The sequence below is a fragment of the Stenella coeruleoalba genome (genome assembly GCF_951394435.1).
Source record: "Stenella coeruleoalba genome assembly, chromosome: 14".
Taxonomy (NCBI): domain Eukaryota; kingdom Metazoa; phylum Chordata; class Mammalia; order Artiodactyla; family Delphinidae; genus Stenella; species Stenella coeruleoalba.
Window position 1 is genome coordinate 11,620,478 of NC_137160.1, and position 10,517 is coordinate 11,630,994.

The following is a 10,517-nucleotide window of genomic DNA, read 5'->3' on the forward strand; positions in this document are numbered from 1 at the left end:
TAGATGATGAAGATGATAGAAAAAAAGTCACCATCTCTTTAGTGTCCCATTCTATCCTGACCAACCACAACTACAAGCAAATTCATTCTTAAAACCAAATATTTACTATATCATATCACTGAAATAAATAGTACCAACATATTTCACAGCTGCAAAGGAACTGTCCCTGTATGTGGAAAGAAAAACAGGAATACATTTTGATGAGTCTTGTCACTAACCAGGTAAAGTCACTAAGCGCATTTTTCTTTCTCAACCCAGCATTGGGATTCAGTTCTCCTATGCTATTGAATCTGCCAATTTAGCTGTGACTGTTCCCAAACAACTTTTAGCAGTGTCATCTGTGTTCTGTATGACAATACAGCTGAGCAACATTTACACTGGGTCCAGAGTCATCCTGACTTGAATAAAAGACTGCGTATTTCTAGCTATAATGAGTCCAGGGTGTAATTATATACAAGAGTCACAAACATATTTTGTAGTGTTCTGACAATAATACCCGAGGTACTGTACATATGCTTGTAATTCTCATCCCAGTCAAGCTGGCATTCGTGGGTGATCATTTTGTATTTAGATTAGAGGGCCAATTATGAAAATACAAGATGGGTATGCAGAGTCACACGTACAATAGATAACACAGATGGTCAAAGAGATATCCAGCTCATATAACTTTATAACTACTAATATTTTCCCTGCTGTTTTTAGAAAATATTTTTGATAAGAAACAGCATCTTTAAAATAGCTTAAATATATGAACAGCCATGACAAATCTGGCCAAAATCAGGCAGTGGATAAAGGTCACCTTTTTTTTCCCCCAAGACTCTGTTGGATTTATCTACAGAGCCCACAGACTTTACCTCTTTGTAGGTTTCTTTCCTTTTGCCTACTTGAGATCAAATGACTTAAAATCTATGTTAAATGTAGTGTATGTTCTTGGTCATTATGTATGACAATATTTTTTAGAGAAATAATCCCATTTTAGGGCTCATGACTAATGTTGCAATGGACAGTTTGGTAAAAGGAGTAAAAACATTAACAATCAACCTGAATATGTATTTTGGGGTCCTTCTTAGGTCTATGAATAACACTTTCTTGTTGATTTGGATAATAAGCACATAAAAATATTTTCAAACAGTATAATTATGATTATAAAATTCAAATATTATAAGCAAAAGCATAACACCAATATCAATAAAGAAAGAGTAACTGGAATCTTTCTGTGTGCTCTTTCTGTGTATCTTTCTGTGTACCTCTCCAGGGAAACATTTATTCCTATTGGTATTCCTCATACACGAATTTTTCAGAGCTACTATATTTATCACATATCTTTCATGGAGGAAAAAAGGAAAGTCAATTTGATTCAAGAAAAACACTGGTAAATATACAAATATACTGAGGAATGTGGGCATGTTTCTTTCTGTTCTCTCTGGGGTTTATTGCCTTTTGAACACAAATGTCATTTCAAATTCTTGCCAATGTAGACACAAGATATAGCTCAACTTCATCATCAATATATCGTCTAGTAAAACACTTTGAAACTCTTGATGGGCAGGAACACAACATTTTATAAAACATTGGTTTATAATCACTGTCATCATTACTGACCATTTATTGGAAGATATTTAAATATTTGAGTTACCATAGCATAGATTATATTCCTATATAATCATTTTTTTCCCATAGTACAACTAAATGTGTGTGTTGAAAGCTGGATCTAATGGTATTGTGAAGCCTTCATTTTATCAATCTGTTATTTATGTTTCACACTTGTTAGGTCATGTTTCAGGGGAAGCAATAAGCATCATTTTGTTAATTCTTGAGGTGCCACAGTTTTTCATTTTAAGGAATTTAAGATTTGTAAAACCTTAAGGAAAATAACTTAATGAAACTATTCCAGAGTAGTCAGATGACTCATTAAAACTGGGAACAAAAGAGAATGCCACGTTTAGTTACATTCTGATCACAGACACTCGAAACCTTTGCCCTTTGTAAAACTTTTTGAAATAAATGAAAAGATAGTAAAATATTTTTATCAAGCCAGAGATAAAAACATTTCTACAAATCTCTATCAAGCCAAGACAATTTGTTAATATTATGCGAGTGTTTTCTAAAGATGCCATACCTAACCCAGGAGAGGCCCAAGAATTCTCATGATTATCTGCCATTGTTAAAGCATTTAGGACTCAATTATTGTGAAACATATGTGTGGGTTCCCACTGAGTGACTACAGGACACTCTTAGACCTGCAAAATATTGCCTATTTAAATATTGTTTCCAGAATGTAGTAATAAGCAAGTAGAAGACAAACTCTTCTATTGAGGAGATGTTGGGCTATGTGTTTACCTCAGTTGTAATACACTTATGACTTCAGTTATTTTATCACTTAAGGCTTTGTCTTCCTTTTATTGTGTTTCTTAATAAGTTGAAAATATTCTATGCAGGCAAATTGATATCTTAAGCCATTATAAGCTCATAATTACTACTAAGATACCTTTTAATTTTATCAGCATCAAAAAGAATGTCAAAAAGGACAAGCATAAAGTGCATCATATAGAAAATATTTCTTTGATGGCCAAAAAAAAAGAGCAATTAGTCATTGCTATCTGAAAAGAAAAAGTATCATCTCTAGTTCACAATTCATCTGAAGTTAGAACCTATTTTTGAATATATCGTCCTTGAGTATGTGAGTCATTCAATAGGGTCTCTTCAGTTAACTAAAATGACACATAATTATATTCCAATTTAAACACTCATCCATAGTTTAAATTAAGAATTCTATGTATACATTATGAATAAGAAGAAATTGAAGGGTAAATTTAGAAATAACTTGATGACCTACATTTATTTACCAATCAACAGTTATGTCTTAAGAACCCATTATATTTTAGGCAAATGTTTTGCTTTGGGGATGTAGAGAGCTTAGAGTTTATTGAAGAAATCAGGCCTTGACCTCCTGGACATGGCAGGGTTTCAGTTCTTCTCAGGGAACTCATCATTATCCTGTAATTAGTTTTCTCTAATTTTCTGAAGACTCTAATAGACATACTATCCAGACTGAGAGAATATTTCTCAGGAGAGAGAACATTTACTAGAAGAATTTAAGCTCTGGCTTTAGGCAGAAAAAATATTCTGAAGGCCCCTTCCCCTGAAAGGAAGCCCCAGTTTTTAAGGATCAACAACATCTGTAACTGTCTATTACACAATAAACGATAATGGTCTGTATATTTGCTGACTCTAGTCTCCAATTGCGAATTCTCACGTCCTATTGTTACTGAAATCCCCAATAAGTGTATTGTGTGTGTAAGAAATTCTTGTCCATTGACCGTGAGATATTTACTAGTTTCTACCTCTCCCTCTTGCCATACCCTCTTGCCCCCAATGGTGAGTACTCTTATCTACTTCCAGAAGTCTCGAACTGTCCATGCAGTCATCACCACAGCTGAGCGATACCCTCCTGAGTAGCTGCATTCTCTCTGTTGAATACTAGTTCCTCTCGCTGGCATTTCCCTCTGTTCAAAATCTCGTCATGTTCTATCTAAAAGTGACTCAGAAAAGTTGCTCATCTTCCCTTAGTATTTTGGCAAAATCAGATACTAACACATAGCTGTTTGTCTTGGAAAGTTTACAAAGATTTTAGTCAAAATTTCTTTCATTTTTACTTATTTCAACCTTTTTTTCCCACAGAACTCTGCCAGGTGTCTGTGAGAGGCTGGCTCAGAGACAAATTTGAAAAGCAAACATTTTATTTCTCTAGGTACAGAATCATCTCTCTCCTAAAAATATTGTATGTTCTGCTATGGACTGTGTTTTTTTAAATGTAAATTAACTCGTAAGTGATTGGATACAGGACAGATCCCTATATTGAGAGAGTTGTCATGTTGGTCGATAGCTGATGCTTCTCAGAATATTGTTTTGAAGCAATCAAGGGAGAGCCTTTCCACAATTAAAGCCTCTGTAAAAAATGAAGGTCATGATAAGAAACGTGAGAAACTTGATATTCTGACAGAGGTGTTGTTCTTTTTCTTTCTTTTTTTTTGTGGACATACATCTTTATTTCTCTTGAGTAAATACCAAATAATGGAACTGTTGGGTCATTTATTAACTGCATTATTTTATAATAAGAAACTGACAAGACTTTTCTAAAGTGGTTCTACCAGTTTACATTCCAGTAGTTTATGAGAGTATCAGTTCTTCATTTTCTCTCCAACAATTGGTATGGTCGATCTTTTTAATTTGACCATTCTAATAGGTGTGTCGTGGTATCTCATGGTGGTTTTAATTTATATTTCCCTCCTGACAAATGATTATAAAGTCCAAGGAGTAACTGGTTTAATGTATTCAAGAAGTTCTTCACTGTGTTAACTTAAATGGGGAAATCGTGGCTGCAGATCAAGAGATTGCTAAGACATTCTCTTTCTCACTGTTTGCACATACTGAGAAATTAAATCAAAAGTAAGGCAGATTGGAGGCCCAGGTATCAACCTATTTATTAAAAACTGTTAAATGTGAATATGTAACCTAATGTGAAGTCCATATCGATGTAGAATGTCAACTCCAGAATTAGTAGACTATTTACCTAGTCGTGGACACGATGGGCTGCATTTGCCTCCCCGTGTGTGTATGTGCGTGCATGGGCAAGGGGGTTGTAGAGACAGGGATGGGGACTCCTAGAATGTTAAAAACAGAGAACTCTAGTTCTTGAAGGTTAGGCTTTCTCCTCAAGAGGAGAATCAGAACTAAGACAAGCACATCCAATTTATTTTTCCCACATTTACGAGAAAGCCAATGGAGGCTGAAGCAATGGAGTCTAGAATTCTGTAAAATTTGCAGAAACAAGATGTTTTAGCTGCCAGCATGCTGGCCGGGTGAGAGGCAGTTTGGACCTCTCTCACTGAGGAGGCATCAGGAATGGAAAGGAAGCATCTTCTTCCTGAAATCCCTGTTTTTCTTCTAACCCACTGATTTTATTCATGAAGCCTATGGAAACAAGAGGTATGGCCTCCCTAGGCAAAAAAAAATCTGGGCAATCCTGCTGGCACCTTCGGGAGACTGTAGGTATCTCTCTGGCACTCCTGGTAGCCAGTCGACTTGCTGGCCCTGATCATCTGTAACAACGCACAGATCATGTGCACGGCAGGTCATTCCATACTGTGGTTGAAAATTTAGTCTGTGTAATATTTTCCACCCAAATTATGTAGAGCTGCGCTCTATGCCATAGTATGTCTCCACATGGCCAAGGTCAATATCTTTGATCACACACTCCCCCTGTTCCCAAGCTCTACTAAAAGCTTCTCATTGTGTTTTTGAGGGCTAATTTTTACTTCTCGTCTTATTTCCCAACTTTCCTGATCCATTCTTGGCTCCAAATATCAGTGTCTGATAATGCTCCAATTTCCTCCACCTGAGCTCTGACTAAATTGAGAAATAAAATAGAATAAGGCTGATAGAAGCCCAGTAAATAAACATGATAATGATAACAATAACATATGTATATGGAACGTTTTTATTTTTTGTGTCAAGCATTGTTCCAAGCCCTGTATGAGCGAATTTAATCTTCACAACACCCCGATGTTAAGTACTGCTGTTATTTAGGTCATATAAATGAAGAAACTGATAGATGTATGTCTAAGCAACCTAGGGTCACAGAAGAATTAAGTGTTCAAGCGATGATTACTGAACACAGGCTGTCTGCCACCGGAGTACAAAGTCTTCAACAAATGGTCTTTTTTATGGGCCAGACTTATGGCATCAGGGAGATGTTGTTACACCTATTGTTAGGAGGAGAGGAGAGGACCAGTTGTTTGGAAGGGCTGGGATGAGTTGGCATGGTATTTCAGAGCAAGGGCTTTGCTATTGCCTACATAGGAAACTAATCTGTTCCCCCCAGCTAGTATGTTACTGTAGAATAGATGTAATGAACAAACAAAATAACCCTTAGGTTGTGATGGATTAGAAACTTTATGCCGGTTTAAAATGCAGGAATTGTTTTTGTAGAAATGTAAATGTTCTTTTATGTTTCTACATTTCTGTGCTATGGTCACGATTTTGGATATCTGTGCTAATTTCTTCTTGAGTAGAACATCCACACCCTCCAGCCGATGTTGATGTATAACTTTAGACAGTAAATGCATCAACTCAATACTGTTCCCAAATACTAAGCTCATTTAGGGAATATTTTCTCTGTCGTAGTCCAGTTTGTAATATCTTCTTTTGTCTTAAATTGCCTTTTCATCATTTACTCCTTTATTTGGGCTATGTGGAAAAACATAGTATTTTCGTAGTATTTTCGTTCAAGCAATGAACATAATATATAGTAAAGCTTACCCTTCTTTGAGTGCCAGGTCTGCTCAGGAAGTTAATAAAAATAAGATAGGGAGAACATGAAAACATGCATTTAGTGAGCTGATTACATATATTCTTTAATAACCCTTTCTTGAATATATAAGACATAAAAAGTATTATACTAAGCACAGTGAAGACAACCCAACATGAAAGATGAAACTAAAAAAAGAAAAAAAGGAAGAAAAAGCATGTCATGTGACCCCTACATTATAAAACCGTTTGTCCTCTCCCCTATCACAGAGCAATTCTTGGGTCATTTGCCCTCTTTTATTTTTTATATAATTGTCATCACTTACCAATTTTATTTCATGTATGTTCTTGCTTAGTTATTCTTTGTTGTCTATCCATATAATGTAAGTAGCATAGTGTCAGAGACCTTGTGTGTGTGCATTTTTGTTTTTAATGGTTATATCCTTAGCATCTAGAACTGTGCTGTGATAGTTAACTAATATCTATGAATAAGGTGTACTTGTAAGAGGAGAGTCAGCAAGAAGGGCATCAGGGGGTAAAACCAGGTCATGAGAGCAGAGAAAACGTCTTGAAAAGAGAAAAGAGCTGGACACCATATCTTCTGTTTGGAAGATTATCTACTTATTTATCTATTTCTCTCTCTTTAGCTATCTATGTTTCTAAATTTGATGTCAGTGATGATTTATCTTTTGTTTCTTTGTTCAAGGCCTGACCCTGTTTAAATAACCAACCTCTCAAACAAAAATGGTCTAGGCTCAGCAAAATTTGAAATAAGTTTATTAGTCAACTTTCACTATTATGCAATATTTTATATTTGAAAATGCTTAAGTGAAATGCCATCAGACAAGATTCAAGCAGTCAGCTAATGGGTTAAACACTTCAGCTTCATAAAAGCCCTCTCCAACAATCTCAAATGGAATATTACGGTGTGGTTTTAAATCTGGGAGATATATTCATATACTCCCTGTTCTGAAATATCCTGGTTACTTCCTGACCCTACAACCTCTATAAAAACTCAAGGAAATTAACGTTCTTAAGACCTGAGTTTGAACTACTGGGACACATCATATATCCCAAAGGGAATATTTTAATATCAGCAAAAGCTGTACTGATTTGGAACCGTCATAATCACCTTTTAAGTTTCCAAGTTAACTACGGTAGTTAATATTGTACAATTTACTCCTGAAGTTCGAAGTCTGTGCATGTCCTTTTAATGGCCGGCTTTTCCTCCACCTCAGTCTTAACCCACCTTAAGAAGTGATGTGAATTTTTGGTTGAATTCAATGTCTGGGATGTGGGATCTGGATCCCAGATAAGTAGTAGCTGGCCCAGATACTCCAAAAGAGACCTGCTGCCTAGCCACTGCTAATCCCCGGAAAACCGAGCTACCCAGTACAAGGAAAAAAGTACAGGGGAGGTTCACTTTTAAGACCCAAGAGCTCAATTTTGAAAATATCTTTCTAATTTATTAATCTTGAGATTCGTCAGCCTTCTAGAAAACTAAGCAAGGTAGATATAGTGATCTACCACCTTTCATTTCTTTGGTGTGAAAATTATCCAGATGCATCCATAGAAGTCAGGTTGCATTTAATGCTGTGGGTAAAAAGTCATAATAATTACAGGAATTTCCTAGCATGTCTCACTTAGACAGTTTCTACACAGTAAATGCTCATGTAGAAATGATTAAATATGTTTAAGAGCATAAGCAATAAGGGAAAAAAGCAAAAGAAATGCTTAGGTTTCTAAGAAATGGCTTCACCCATTAACTGAGTAGTTTGCTTCCAAAGGTAAAAGCCACACATAATAAGTGGCCACCTGTCCACTGAAACTAGTCATATTCATTCTTAATACCAATTTTCTCTCTGGTGCTTCTTTCTGTTCCAACTGAAAAGTATCTGAAGGATGATTCTGCTACACAAGAAGAGCTGAAAAGTCTTCTCTAATGGAATGAAGAAGAATCCAAAACTATGATTCTTAAGTACCATATTTCCATATATCGATTGTGGCTATCAGGTTTGAGACCAATATTTTTTCTTTCCATCCTTCCTTCTTTCTTTTCTCCCTCCTTCCCTCCCTCTTTCCCTCCCTTCCTTCCTTCGTTTCCTCCTTTTTTTTTTTTTTGTGCGGTACGCGGGCCTCTCACTGTTGTGGCCTCTCCCGTTGAGGAGCACAGGCTCTGGACGCGCAGGCTCAGCGGCCATGGCTCACGGGCCCAGCCACTCTGCGGCATGTGGGATCTTCCCGGACCAGGGCACGAACCCGTGTCCTCTGCATCGGCAGGCGGACTCTCAACCACTGCGCCACCAGGGAAGCCCCACTTTCCTCCTTTTTTATTTTTGATTTTTACGTCTACACAACTCATTACTGCTGTAACCCAGAAGATACATTTTAGAATCCATCCAAATGTATCATGTCTGCAATGGTCTCCTATTATTTATACCTAATGCAATAGAGTCATACAACTATAAACAGAACAAATTACTTTTTTGAAAGGTTTAGATGATTACAATACAGATTTACTTTCATAGATACCAAACCTTTATTGTTTGCGTATCATATAGCATAGATTGTTCCCTGTAACATTAAAAAAATAGTTGAATAAAACTTGTCCAAATATAGCTGTGCTTCCATCATCTTTGCCTTGAGCGTTAGAGGGACAGTTGAAATAAATTATTTCAATCAAAGCACATTTTGACATGGGAGGTCTTAAGTTGTTTATGTTAGTATCCCACTGTGTCTGACACATAGTATATGCTCAACAATTGATTGTTTTTAAATAGTCGAATAGTTTTAAAAATATATTTTTAAATGGGATGGCTTTTTTCTCCCCCTGACAGCTTTGTCCAGTGACAAATCTACAGCCTTCCATTCATTCTCCTGCCTAGGGCTAGAGTGAGTTGAAAACAAAAATGCACATATGGTCATGTCAGTCCTCTGATTAACTCCCTGCAACAGCTCAACTTTGCCCTTCGGATAAGTCTCAGCTCCACAGTGAGCAGGCAAAGCTCTCCAGCTAGATTCTAGTCAGTTTCCCAGCTTTGTCCTATTTTCACTATCAGACACTCTGCCCCAGATATAAGAAACTTCTTCAGTTTGTAAATTATTTATTCTGTTCTGTATTTATTTAAGCTAAATCCTAATTTGGGATATGCTTATATATAATTTCTGCTATTATAAAAATAAGTTATGATATCATATTTGTATATATCTTTGGACAGTAGTAAATTATTTCCTTAGGAAAAATTTTAGAAGTCAAATCAATGAACAAAAAAATACATTTCTTAGTATTTTTGACACCACTTTTCAATTTGTTTTGAGGAAGGTTAGTGCTAATTTATGTCCCAGACTGCTGTGTAATGTGATGCTTAGTGTCTATATCACAGTCAAATATATGTATTTTGGGGCAATTTAAAAAGCTACTCCAAACCGTCATTATTTTCATAAGCATTTCTACGGTAATTATCTCTTCATGACTTTACCCCTTTTGTAGGTTGTTGGTCAGGTTATTAAATTAGCTAAAATAAAAGCTTAATTTTATACTTCTGTGTCATTATTATGTCTACTAAATTCACTAAAATGTCATTCAAGCAAAAATGTCAACATGACTGTTTGATACATTACACTACTTGTGTGATTAATGGAATTTTTGATCGGCAACCTGTCATTGCATATATATAGAATTTGTGGAGATATAAATTAATGTCATTTAATCATTAATTACTCAAAATTTATTGAGTTTATAAATGAATAAAAGCATTAAAAAATGAGTATTTGAATGCATGGGTTAGCACACTTTCAGTTGCAAGTAACAAAAGACCCAACTCAGGAAAAGCAGGTTTATTGGCCCATCAAACTGAAATATGGAGAGATACCTAATCAAGCTTCAGGTAAAGTTTGATCAGGGCTTCTGCTGTGTTTCTCTAACTTTGTTGCTGCTCATTTCTGCTTGCCTCCAGGCTGGCTTGCCTATGTTCCCAGGGTTTTACAATGAAACCTAATAATGTTTTCTATTATACTGCATTCTTTTAAGATATGAGAAACTTCATGAAATTTACCATTTGTACTTATCATGTGAGGGTTAAGATTCCTAAATATTCCTCATAGCAACAGATCTCTCATGGGAAGAGTGAATAGCATTATTATTATTTTTTTTTCTTCTTGGCATGTCACTCCATTTATTTAGTGTATGCCTAATGAGTGTATATACC